Source organism: Macaca nemestrina, chromosome 9 (genome assembly GCF_043159975.1).
Source record: "Macaca nemestrina isolate mMacNem1 chromosome 9, mMacNem.hap1, whole genome shotgun sequence".
Classification (NCBI taxonomy): domain Eukaryota; kingdom Metazoa; phylum Chordata; class Mammalia; order Primates; family Cercopithecidae; genus Macaca; species Macaca nemestrina.
Genome location: NC_092133.1, coordinates 1,273,296 through 1,285,614, shown reverse-complemented (window position 1 = coordinate 1,285,614; position 12,319 = coordinate 1,273,296).

Sequence of the window (12,319 nt, the reverse complement as noted above, 5' to 3'; positions counted from 1 at the left end):
GTTCCCTGTGGTTCTGGACCTGAAGTGCAAGGCGGGGCATGGTTTTCAAACTGGTTTGTAGCAGCAGAGCCCTTTTCTCCAACAAAATCACCCAGAATAACTTCCTCCCGGAGGGGCTGGGCTCATCCTCCTGAAGCCCTCCAGGCCCAGGGGTCCTGGGAAGCCTTTGAAAATCCAGGGAGGGGCTCGCATGACCCCAGGAGAGCAGAGCCGGGACTTGAGAGGAATGAGAGCAGCTCCCCCTCCCCTCCTCCCTCCCCTCCCCTCCTCCCTCCCCGGCCCTGCCCACATGGGTGCAGCAGTCAGGGCCCTGACCCTTGGGGCTGGGCATCTCGTCCCTCTGAGCTCCGGTGCCCAGGGGCTGCCCCTGCCTGACGGGCTGCTTGGTGTGATGCCTGGATTTGGGGGAAGTGCCAAGGCAGAGACGTGGCAGGGCCTTCGTAAAGTGTGGCACTGCTTCAAGAAATGTGTGTGTCCAATGGAAGGAGCAGGCCACACCCCTGGGACAAAAGACGCGTGCGGCCCTGGGCACATTCACTCCCAGCTGCCCAGCCTGCAACTAGAACTCAGTCCCTGCAGGTGACAGCAACGGGACCGGGACCGCCTTCGAGCCTGAGGCCGGGACTGACGCCACAGCCTGTAGCTCCTCCCCAAGCCCAGCCCCAGCCCTTGCCCTTCAACCCTGAGACCCTGCAAGGCATGGGTGGGGCTTTCATCGGGTGAGGAGCGGAGGCCCAGGGAGGTGGGCTCCCCGACTGCCAGTACCCAGTGGCCAGGCCAGGCTGGCCCAGGCCGTGAATCCCCGCCCTTCCACCCATGGGCTCCCCAGGAAGGCTGAGCTGAGGAAGGATTTCCTGCTGGGAAGGCCCTGTTCTGGGACCAGGGTTTCGTTCCCCTATTGGAGGGGACCAGGGTTTCGTTCCCCTATTGGAGGGGACCAGGGGACACCTGGAAGCGGAACACCTGAGGGAGGGGCACCTGGGGGAGCCTTGGGGGAGGAGGCACCTGGGGGAGGAAGTCTGGAGAAGGGATCTTCTAGGGCAGGAGCACCTGGGGGAGGGGCCTGGAGGAGGGGTCTTCTGGGGGAGGGGCCCTTGGGGAGTCAACCCTAGTCAGTATGAGGTCCTGGGAGCAAAGTGGGGTGTGCGGCAGGGGGAGTTGGGGCCTCAGCAGGGCTGCCCGGGCTGGTCCTGGGCCCCTCTTGCTCTGGGTCTCCCCTGCTCTGAGTCCAGCCTCCTGAGCATCCTACCTGGTAAGATGTCGTTGCTCAGAACGGAGCCACCCCGGCCGTCTTCCCAGGGTTTGTCATGGAGAGGGCTCTGGCCCTTTAGCCTTCAAAAGGTCTTCGGGGTTGGAGGGTGTGTGTGGCCCCAGCAGCCGCTGTGCCGGGGGCCCAGGGCAGCTCCTCCGGGAGCAGGGAAGGCACCACCAGCCCCGCAGGGTCCCCAGCATCCCGTCTCCGCCAGGGCTGCCGTCCCTCCTCTGCAGAGGCCAGCTGTCATCGTGTTCGACAGGGACCAGGCCATGTGGGAGGACACGGGGTGGCAGGTGCAGGGAGCACTGTCTGTTTTCTGTCACTCACTGGTCCCGGCCTGAGCCCCAATCCCTACCTCTGAGGGTCTCACTTCCAACCCACTCCAGGCAGAGCTGGAAGCAGGGGCTGGCGTGGGTGCTGGGGTGGATGCAGGGGCTGTCGTGGCCTGGGGCGGCGGAGGTGGGGTGGACGCAGTGGGGGCGTGGCCTGGGGCGGCAGAGGTGGGGTGGACGCAGTGGGGGCGTGGCCTGGGGCGGCAGAGGTGGGGTGGACACAGTGGGGGCGTGGCCTGGGGCGGCAGAGGTGGGGTGGACGCAGTGGGGGCGTGGCCTGGGGCGGCAGAGCTGGGGTGGACGCAGTGGGGGCGTGGCCTGGGGTGCTGCTCTGCAGCCCTCTTCCTCTTCTTCCTCTTCGTCTTCTTCTTCTTCCTCCTGTTGCTGTAGGTCCTGCCCCAGGTGGCCCCATTTCTGCTGGTCCCATCTCCCGGAGGCCCTGCCCACAACCCCCTGCCCACCTTCTAGGGGGACCCTGGAGTGGCCCCGGAGAGGGAGTCAAGGCCTGTGTGGGGCTCCGGGGACTGGAGTCCTGGCCTGACTTCTGGGGACAGAGCCTAGGTCGCCCTGGGCTCCAGCTCTGTGGCCTGGCTGTGTGGGCTGGGCCAGGGCCTCTGCGTCGCCTCCTTGCCTGGGTTTCCCACAGCGCAGGCCCCGCAGCCCTGGCCTTGCTGGGTGGTGGTGGGATGGCTGGGGAGGGGTCCTCACTGGGAGTGCTCACTTTGCATTACAGCTGGGGAGGCTGAGACCTGGGGGACCACGGCTGGCTCCTGGACCCCAAAGCCCAGGACCCTTCCAAATCCTGGCTGGACGGCCCCGTGGCTGGGAGCCCAGACAGTGCTTCCCTTTTCAGCAAGGGTTTTCTGTTTCTTTGATGATAAAATAACCCCTGGTGGTGGTTTAAAAAAAAAGAAAAGCAAAATAAAGAAAAACAAAAAAACAAAATTAGAATCTCCCGCAGTCTCCACCCTGTGGCCTTTTGTGTATTCCTTCCTGGGTGAGTTTTCTGGGCATTAACAGATGTTTGCTCTGCAGACCTGGCCTTGTGCCACCCTGGAAGCTGTGCCCAGCTCACCCTTCCGTGGCTTCCTGTGGCCGGGGGCTCCCTCCCCTTCCTGCCCTAGGTCTAAGGTGCCAACAGCTGCCTGTGGTCAGGGGCATCTCCTCATGGACACTGAGGGAGGAGCCGTGGCAGGGCTGGGCTCTCCCGCTGGGCACCCTGCACCCAGCAGTTCCCGCCCCACCCCCAGCCATGGGAAGGGTGCGCTCTGGAGAGGCCGATGCAGATGGGGCCCTGCCCTGGCCTGAGGGTGCCGTCATCTGCTCAGGAGGGTTAAGCTCCTTTGTGCCCCAAGGAGCTTCAAGCTGCTCAATACCCAGCTGGAAGTTGGGGCTGCAGCTGGGGGGGGCTGCACCGCTCTGACCCCAGATGGACTTCCTGCTCCCTGCCCAGCTTCTCTGCGTGGGGAGGTCAGGTCAGCGGCCCTCCTGCTCGGCCTTCAGGGCCACCGCCCCTGGGCTCCGGCTGAGGCTGTCCCAGGGCCAGTCTCCCTTCCTGCCCCCACCCTGTGGAGGAGGCCTCACCAGCCAGCCTCTGCCCCAGCAGTTATTTTTAGCCCCAGCCCCGCCTGCTGCTACCACGGGCCTTTTCTCCGCAGAGAGAGGCGGGTGAGGCCTGATGGCCTCACCCAGGGCAGCCAGTTCCCTGATCACGAAGGGAGGCAGGAGAGCTTCTCTGTGCGGGCACCGCTGACCCCTTGAAGGGGCAGAGCAGTGGGGGTTTCCTTCCCTCCTGGGTGTGGCTGCAGGGCCGGGGCTGAAGGAGCCTGAGGTGCTTGCCCTAGGAGCCCCATAGCCAGGCAGGGGTCAGTGTCCACAGCTGGAGGGGCTGGAGAGGTGAAAGACACGGCCCCAAGGGAGCTGGGAGGACCAGGAGTGGGCCCAGTGCTCAACCCACCGCCAGGCAGGGACAAGGCCTGAGAGATGAGGGGGTGGTGGGGGTGACCCTTGGAGGGCAGAGGGTGCCAGGATGGGGAGATGAACGGGGCAGTGGGGTGACCCATGGAGGCCCACAGAGAGCAGAGGGGCATGAGGACGGGGAGACGGAGGCCTGTGGGGGCTGAGGGGTCCTGGGGGAGGATTCTGGGGAGCCACGCAGTGGGTGCGGTCAGCATGGCTGGGAGACAGGGGTCCAGTGGAAGCTGCCACCGCGGCTGGAGCTGCGGGGCTCTCTGTGGGAGCCGGGAGCTGAGTGCAGAACTGTGTCGAGGCTGCCTGAGGCCTGGCCGCCCGGCTGGAGGGGACGTCTCCGACATGGAGGAGAGGGCTTTGGGGTCTGCTTTGGGGAAGAAAATCTAGGCAGGTCACCGAGGCTCTGCTCAAGCCAACGCCTGTCGCCTGTCACCGAGGTGTGGGTGTCTGTCCTTCTCCCAGCCGTCCGTGCCCCTCCCTCCTGGCCCTGCTCCAGCCCCCGGCCCCCACAGTCTCGGCAGGCGGCACAGGCTGGCGCAGACTGCACGCCACAGGCCGCAAGGGATGTTTTCAGGGACCAGCTGCGGTGAAGATCATCCAGCCCTTGGGACCCCGATCCATTTGGAGCAGTTTCAAGCATGAATTTCCCCGAATGGTGGTTTGCTACAAAGAGAACAGTCCCAATGATTTATTTGAGGTGTTCACTCTATGATTTTGGGGTGAGGGTTCGTGACAGAGACAAGCAACAGGAGTCCGGGAAGCCTTCGGGGGAGGCGGAAAACAAATCTTTCTGAAAAAACAGTTTTCTTTGACACATACCTCACATATACTATTCCTCCCCTTCCAGTGGACACATCCATGGCTTTCAGCGTATTACAGACGTGCAGCATCCCCACAGGCCCTTTTAGAACATTTTTCTCACCTCAGAAACCCTACAGCTCTCAGCCATCACCCTCCTCCCCAGGCCTCAGCAGTCCCTCATCTGCTTCCGTCTCTGGGGACTTCCCTGTTCTGTGTTCCGTGTGACATGTGGTTGTGTGAGATACGATTGTGTGTAACACGTGCTCTGTATGACATGCGGTTCTGTGTGAGATACAGTTGCATGTAACACACGTTCTGTGTGACATGTGGTTGTGTGAGATACGATTGTGTGTAACACGTGCTCTGTATGACGTGCGGTTCTGTGTGAGATACAGTTGCATGTAACACACGTTCTGTGTGATGTGCGGTTGTGTGAGATACGATTGTGTGTAACACGTGCTCTGTATGACGTGCGGTTCTGTGTGAGATACAGTTGCATGTAACACACGTTCTGTGTGATGTGCGGTTGTGTGAGATACGATTGTGTGTAACACGTGCTCTGTATGACGTGCGGTTCTGTGGGAGATACAGTTGCATGTAACACACGTTCTGTGTGATGTGCGGTTGTGTGAGATACGATTGTGTGTAACACGTGCTCTGTATGACGTGCGGTTCTGTGGGAGATACAGTTGTGTGTAACACACGTTCTGTGTGACATGTGGTTGTGTGAGATACGATTGTGTGTAACACGTGCTCTGTATGACGTGCGGTTCTGTGGGAGATACAGTTGTGTGTAACACACGTTCTGTGTGACATGTGGTTGTGTGAGATACGATTGTGTGTAACACGTGCTCTGTATGACGTGCGGTTCTGTGGGAGATACAGTTGTGTGTAACACACGTTCTGTGTGACATGTGGTTGTGTGAGATACGATTGTGTGTAACACGTGCTCTGTATGACGTGCGGTTCTGTGTGAGATACAGTTGCGTGTAACACACGTTCTGTGTGATGTGCGGTTGTGTGAGATACGATTGTGTGTAACATGAGCTCTGCATGACATGCGGTTGTGTGGGAGATACAGTTGCGTGTAACACACGTTCTGTGTGACATGGTTGTGTGAGATACGATTGTGTGTAACATGAGCTCTGCGTGACGTGCGGTTCTGTGTGAGATACAGTTGCGTGTAACACACGTTCTGTGTGACATGCAGTTGTGTGTGATTTATGATTGTGTGTAACATGCATTCCATGTGGTCTGCGTGACATGTGGTTGTGATACACCATTGTATGTAACATGTGTTCCATGTGACATGTGGTTGTGTGAGATACGATTGTGTATAACATGCGCTCTGCATGACGTGTGGTTGTGTGTGAGATACAGTTGTGTGTAACACACGTTCTGTGTGACGTGGTTGTGTGTGATTTATGATTGTAGCATGCATTCCGTGTGGTCCGTGTGACATGCGGTTGCGATACACCATTATATGTAACATGTTCCGTGTGACGTGTGGTTGTGTGTGGCGCACAGTTGTGTGTAGCATGTGTTCTGGCAGGCAGTCGTGTGTGGTGTGTGTGGCTTCCCTCACCAAGCACAGTGCTTTCATGATGCCCCATGTTGGAGCGTGCCTGTGCCCCACTCCTTTCTATGCTGAATGATGCTCCCCACGTGGGTGAACACACAGTGTTTGTCCATCTGTCAGTCTGCGGACATGTGGGCTGTCTCTGCCTTTTGGCTGCTGTGCATAAAACTGCTGTGAACTTGCGTGCAGTCTCTGTGTGGCTGTGTTTTTGCTTCTCTCAGGCTCAGCCCTGGGGTGGAGCCACTGGGTCCTGTGGGTCATGATCACGTGTGTCATCTTCAGGAAGGTGCCAGGTGGTGCTCTGCGGTCCTAGGCAAGTGGATGTGGTCCAGCTGCCAGCTCCAGCCTGAAGAGCAGGTGCTGAGTGAGGTGCTGAGCTTCCTGGTGTCTCGGGAGACCCCTGCTCCACCCTGGTAGGCCACCACCCGACCCACCAGAGCATCTGTGGAGAGGACAGTGCGCATGGTGGGGACTCCAAATGGGACACACACAGCCCCCAGGGGAGGCTTGGCTCGGACACCCAGGCGGCCAGGGTGTCTCTAACCAGTGGCTGCCCAGGGGATGAGTAGGGCTCTGCCACCCCATCAGAACTTGTCCCTCTGTGGCTGGCGAGATCAGCAAGGGCTTGAGGCCCATTCTCGCAGCCTGTCCGCTGCCTGGGGTGGCCGGGCATTCAGTGGTGGGGTCCCGGAAGCCCTGGAGCCGAGGCAGGCGTGCTCTGACGGGCTTGAGCTGGGCCACCCTGGAGGCCCCACTTGTGTTTGTGTTTCCCCCTCACCTGCTCCCTGGACAAGCCCTCTGCATTTGAGGGCCTGTTTGTCTCCCCAAGGCATCTCTGGATGGGCACGAGCACACAGGGACCCAGCATGTGGGTTCTGCACCATCTAGCACTGTCCGTACAGGCCCTGGCACGTCCTCCTGGCCTGTAATTTTGTTCTGCATGGCTTGGTTTTTACAGGAAGGGGGGCACAGTATTCCTTTCTCATCCAGTAAAATGGATTTTGCAAATGTTCTGAGCTGTCACATTGGAGAGAATGAAGCCCCTGCTGATTGGCACATTTTCCTGTAACCACTCTAGGCTGAGTTCTAGAGGAAGCCTCTGCCTTTCTGTCTCATATTGCGCACTTTTTCCCTGAAATGTTTAATGTGTTAAATTCCAGCTTCACACACATTAGCTCTAAAGTCGACTAATCATTGAGCTTGATTGTCGAACTGAATTTGGCTCTGAGATTTTAAAATAAGAAAAATAAACTGTCAAACTCTACGTAAGGCAGACACTATCACTGATTCTACACAAGAATATGTCTTTCTTTCTCTTGGGATTTGTGGCCGAGTCCATCTTTATGGAGAGTAGAAATCGTTTTACCCACCAGGGCAATATATAGAATGTTAGGCAGCTGTTGAATATTGATGTGGAAACTCAAAATACTTTGTCTCTTTCCAGAAATGAGCTTTTTGGTTTAATTACTCTGAATCTAATGACTGTGAAAAAAACAAAACACAACACGTATGTGTTCAGAACCAAAAACATTGAGGTTAAGGAAGAATTTCAGATCCTCAAAACTAGGAATGGAGCATGCTGGGCCTGTCATGGAGTGGGGCTGCTTGCTGATACTGACACACGTGTGCGACCGTGTACCCATGTGTGCATGCATGTGCCTTGTGGCGGCTGTGTACCCATGTGTGCGTGTGCATGTGCTGTGTGGATGCTGTGTACCCACACGTGTGCGTGTTTGTGCAGTGTGGATGCTGTGTACCCACACGTGTGCGTGCGTGTGCCGTGTGGATGCTGAATTGCACTTTCAATGACATGACTGTTCCTTCCTTGCAGGTCACCTCCAGAGGTGTTCACTGCCGGTGGCTGTACCTGGCCATAGAGCTGGGGGCTGTGGTGCCCCAGGCCACCCACCCTGTTCCGGGCCACAGAGGCCAATGCTGCTCCCCTGTTCCGGCAGGTGTGGGCTGCATGTCTGCTGGCAAGGGGCTCGGCTGGGCTGAGCCGGGGCCAGCTGTCCCTAGAGCATCTGCTCCTGGTGGGGAGGGGGCGCTTTGACAACACGGGGATAATTTTTTTCATAATTAATAGGTTTTTTAAAAGTGAATATACTGGCCGGGCGCGGTGGCTCAAGCCTGTAATCCCAGCACTTTGGGAGGCCGAGACGGGCGGATCACGAGGTCAGGAGATCGAGACCATCCTGGCTAACACGGTGAAACCCCGTCTCTACTAAAAAATACAAAAAACTAGCCGGGCGAGGTGGCGGGCGCCTGTAGTCCCAGCTACTCGGGAGGCTGAGGCAGGAGAATGGTGTAAACCCGGGAGGTGGGGCTTGCGGTGAGCTGAGATCTGGCCACTGTACTCCAGCCTGGGCGACACAGCGAGACTCCATCTCAAAAAAAAAAAAAAAAAAAAAAGTGAATATACTTTATTCTGTAGAGCAGTTTTTGGTTTACAGAGCAGGGAGCAGGGAGCACAGCACATTCCCTGCGACCCCACCCACAGTGCCCTTATGCTTGTCATTTGCATCAGCACGGGTGCCAGTCCACACAGCAGGAGGTGAGTGGCAAGCAGGCAAAGCATTACCACCTGAGCACCGCCTCCTGTCTGGTCAGTGGCAGCGTTAGCTTCTCATATGAGCATGAGCCCTATCGTGAACTGCCCATGCCAGGGAGCTAGACTCCGAGCTCCTCATGAGAATCTAATGCCTGATTATCTGAGGTGGGCCAGTTTCATCCCCAGTCATCCCCCCGGCCTCTGGTCTACGGGAAAATGTCGTTCATAAAGCCGATCCCTGTGCCGAAAAGGTTGGGGACCACGGCTGCAGTTCCATCAGTTTTGACACATGCCTGACGGATGCCGTGTGTCCGTCGCAGTATCGTATGGCATCACTTCACTGCCCTGGAAATCCCTGTGCGCTACCATTTGTGATCGATTTACTTGGACAAAAACACATATGGCCACCAAGGAAAACAGCCACAGTGAAGCAGATGTCAAAATATCAACAAAGCAGATGTGTGGGGTGGCAGTGGCTGCATTCCACATCACACTGGATAACAAAACCCAGCGTCTGGCAGCCCCTGATGTTTAGAGGTGGAGGTGAGTACAGACAAGTTGGAAAAATCTGCAACAACTGCAGAGTGATACAAACACACCTGTGTTTTCTATTAGAGATAAAGCCCTGGGATGGCTGACGTTCCTCATGGAAGGAAATGCCAGATTTCAGTTAGAGCTTAGTAAACTAGAGATGTTGCTTTTTCTTGTTCAAGTTCACAGACCCCATGAATGACGGGGCCCTGCTCTAGGAAAGCACAGAAAGCTTGTGCATCAGAGGAATATATGCCCACATGGATTGAAAATGTGTTTTCAAAACAAGGTATGTTGTTTGCAAAATCTCCACCATTACAAATAGCCACATAGGCTTCTGACGGCTCTATGTGCACAGCCAATTCTGAGTGAATTCAATTATTTCACATTGACAGGAAACAGGTTAATTAGGAGAAGTTGATTAGGCTTTGCAAAAGGAGATGTAATCAATGCTCAACCACACACCAGGCACGACGGCTGCATTTCAATGTCTTCCCATGACTGAGTTACTGCCTGAGAGCTGGGAGATAGCAGGGGAGCAACAGCGTGCCGGTGCCTGGGGCGTCCAGCACGTGGCAGGGGGCACTGCTGGCCCAAAAAGTTAGTTCAGGTGTGCCACGATCACCATCATCATCATCATCATCACGCCATCACTATCACTGTCATCATCACCACCACGATCACCATCATCACAATCATCATCATCATTGTCATCACCCCATCACTATCAATGTCATCATCATCACATTCATCATCATCACATCACAATCACCACAATCATCACATCACTGTCACAATCATCATCATCATCACAATCATCATCATCATCCCATCATCACTATCACTGTCATCATCACCACCATTATCACCATCATCTTCATCTCATCACCATCACTCCACCATCATCACCTCATCATCACCATTATACCACCATCACTGTCATCACTGTTACCATCACCATCACCACCACCATCATCTTTGTCTCATCTTCACCACCACCATCTTCATTATCCTCACACCGTTGCCATCATTTTTGTCATTATTGCTGTTGTCATCACACTCCTCACAGCTTCCTCATGCATGCCTGCGTGCAAGGCTCCCTGGAAGGTGCTGGGCTGCTGAGGCGTGTTTCTGGAGGAACAGCTGTGAGCTCACATCACAAACAAGCCATGCGAAGCAGATGTGGGCCTGGCCTGGCTCCTGTCTCGCAAGCCCCCTGCCTTGGGAAATGGGGACTGTGTGGATGAACACACAGGCTCAGTGGAGAGGAGAATGCTGCCTTTGGAGAGGTAGGAGGGCTCCAGGCGGATTTCGAGGACAGGGAGCCTCAGCAGTGTGGCCCTGGCACTCCACCAGCCCTCGGAGTGTACCCTGGTGGGCTCCAGTCCAGGCTGGAGCAGCTGCGCAGGGTCCCTGCTCACTCCTCATCCCTGGGCACTCTCAGATGTGCTCTCCTGCCCTTGCCCACTCATCCCATTTTCTGCCCCAATTGTTTCGACTCCTTCCTCCAAGGACCACAGATGCCCCCTTCCCTCTGCGTGGGTCCCAGAATTTGGGGCCAGTCAGGCCTTAGCTCAGAGCAGGCACCCTGACCACCCATCAATCCCAGCACCAGATGCAGGAGGGAAGCAGAGCCAGAAGGCAGGGTGGCCTGTCCAGCGCCCGAGGGAAAGTCCAGCTCCATCAGGCCAGGCTTCAAATGTCAACCTGCATCCAGCAGCTCAGCCTCTAAGTGTCCCCATCCCTTCCATGGTGGCCACTACCCTCTCCACAATGGAGCCTGGCTCCAGGCCGTTGGGGCAGTGACAGCAGGGTGTGCTGGAGAACCCCCATGAGAAGGACAGGGGTCAGCGGACCTCCCCACTGTGACCTTTTATAGTCCCCATTCCAAGCCCATCCTCCCTCCCTAATGTCTGGGCCTCCCAGCACAGCCCGTGCCCCACCAAGAGCCCCAGAGGCAGCCCCAGTGCTCTGTCCCTGCAGCCTGGTAAGTGTGGGGCCACATGGACCCTCCCTCTGCACAGCCAGTGCATGCCTGGGTGCTCCCACCTGCCGGCCCTACCTGGCCTCCGTTCGAGTGGGGAGGCCCTGGGACCACACCTCAGGGTGCCTGGGAAGGCAGAGGTGGGCCTTGGGACTCAGTCCCTCATCTGGCCCTGCCGGGGCCCAGGACAGCACCCTGCCCAGGAGATCAGGCTCCAGTGTTGACCCCTTGCCCTGGCTCATCGGCTCCTCCTGGCTGTGCCGGGATTCCTGGCTCTTGGTGCCCATCCACCCCTCCTCCCCAGCAAGCCAGGCTGCAGGCCCCACCTTCTCCCCAGCTCCTTCCTTCCTCCTGTGGCCCATGCTATCTCTAGGAGAGCAAGGGGTTCAGGAAGGGATTCTGCCTGTGGGCACTGCTGACGTGGGCAGGCAGGGGCAGGGTGGGCTGCACTTCCTCCCATCTCAGGACCCGGCAGGGGTGGCACAGCCAAGTTGCAGGGAGTCTGGTGGGATTGAGCCGCCCTGCCCCCATCGTGCCTCTCAGGGCCTGTCCCCCGCCCACCCGAGCCCTCCACTGGGCGTCTCTTCCGAATCCAGTCCGTGCCCACTGGCTGCCTGTGCCCCAGGGTGGGCTTTGCACTGGAGCTGCACCCAGGCTCTGCAAAGCCACCATGGTGACAGCGTTTCCAGGGAAACCACAGCAGGCTGCCAGGCAAGTGCAGGCGGGGGACACCCAGGTGGGAGGTGTGTGTCTGTGTGTGAGGGAGCGCAGGAGGGTGTGGGGCGTGTTCGTGGGTTGTGTGTCAGTGTGGTGGTGTGCATGTGGGGTGCCCTTGAGAGCTTGTGTGTTTGTAGGTCATTGTGGGGCACATGCCTGAGGGTCCCGGGTCTGTGTCTGAGACAGCTCAGTGTGTGTGTGCATGTGTGAGCACATACATGTCAGTGTGTGTGAGTGTGGGGGTCTGTGTGCGTCTATGTGTGATGTGTGCACATGCGCCTGTGTGTTGGGGTGCATGTTTGCACGTGTGTGTCAGTGAGCGTTGGGGTGTCTGTGTCTATATGTGCGTGTGTTGGGGTGCCTGTGTCTGTGTGTGCGTGTTGGGGTGCCTGTGTCTGTGTGTGCGTGTGTTGGGATGTCTGTGTCTGTGTGTGCGTGTTGGGGTGCCTGTGTCTGTGTGTGCGTGTGTTGGGATGTCTGTGTCTGTGTGTGCGTGTGTTGGGGTGCCTGTGTCTGTGTGTGCGTGTGTTGGGATGTCTGTGTCTGTGTGTGCGTGTTGGGGTGCCTGTGTCTGTGTGTGCGTGTGTTGGGGTGCCTG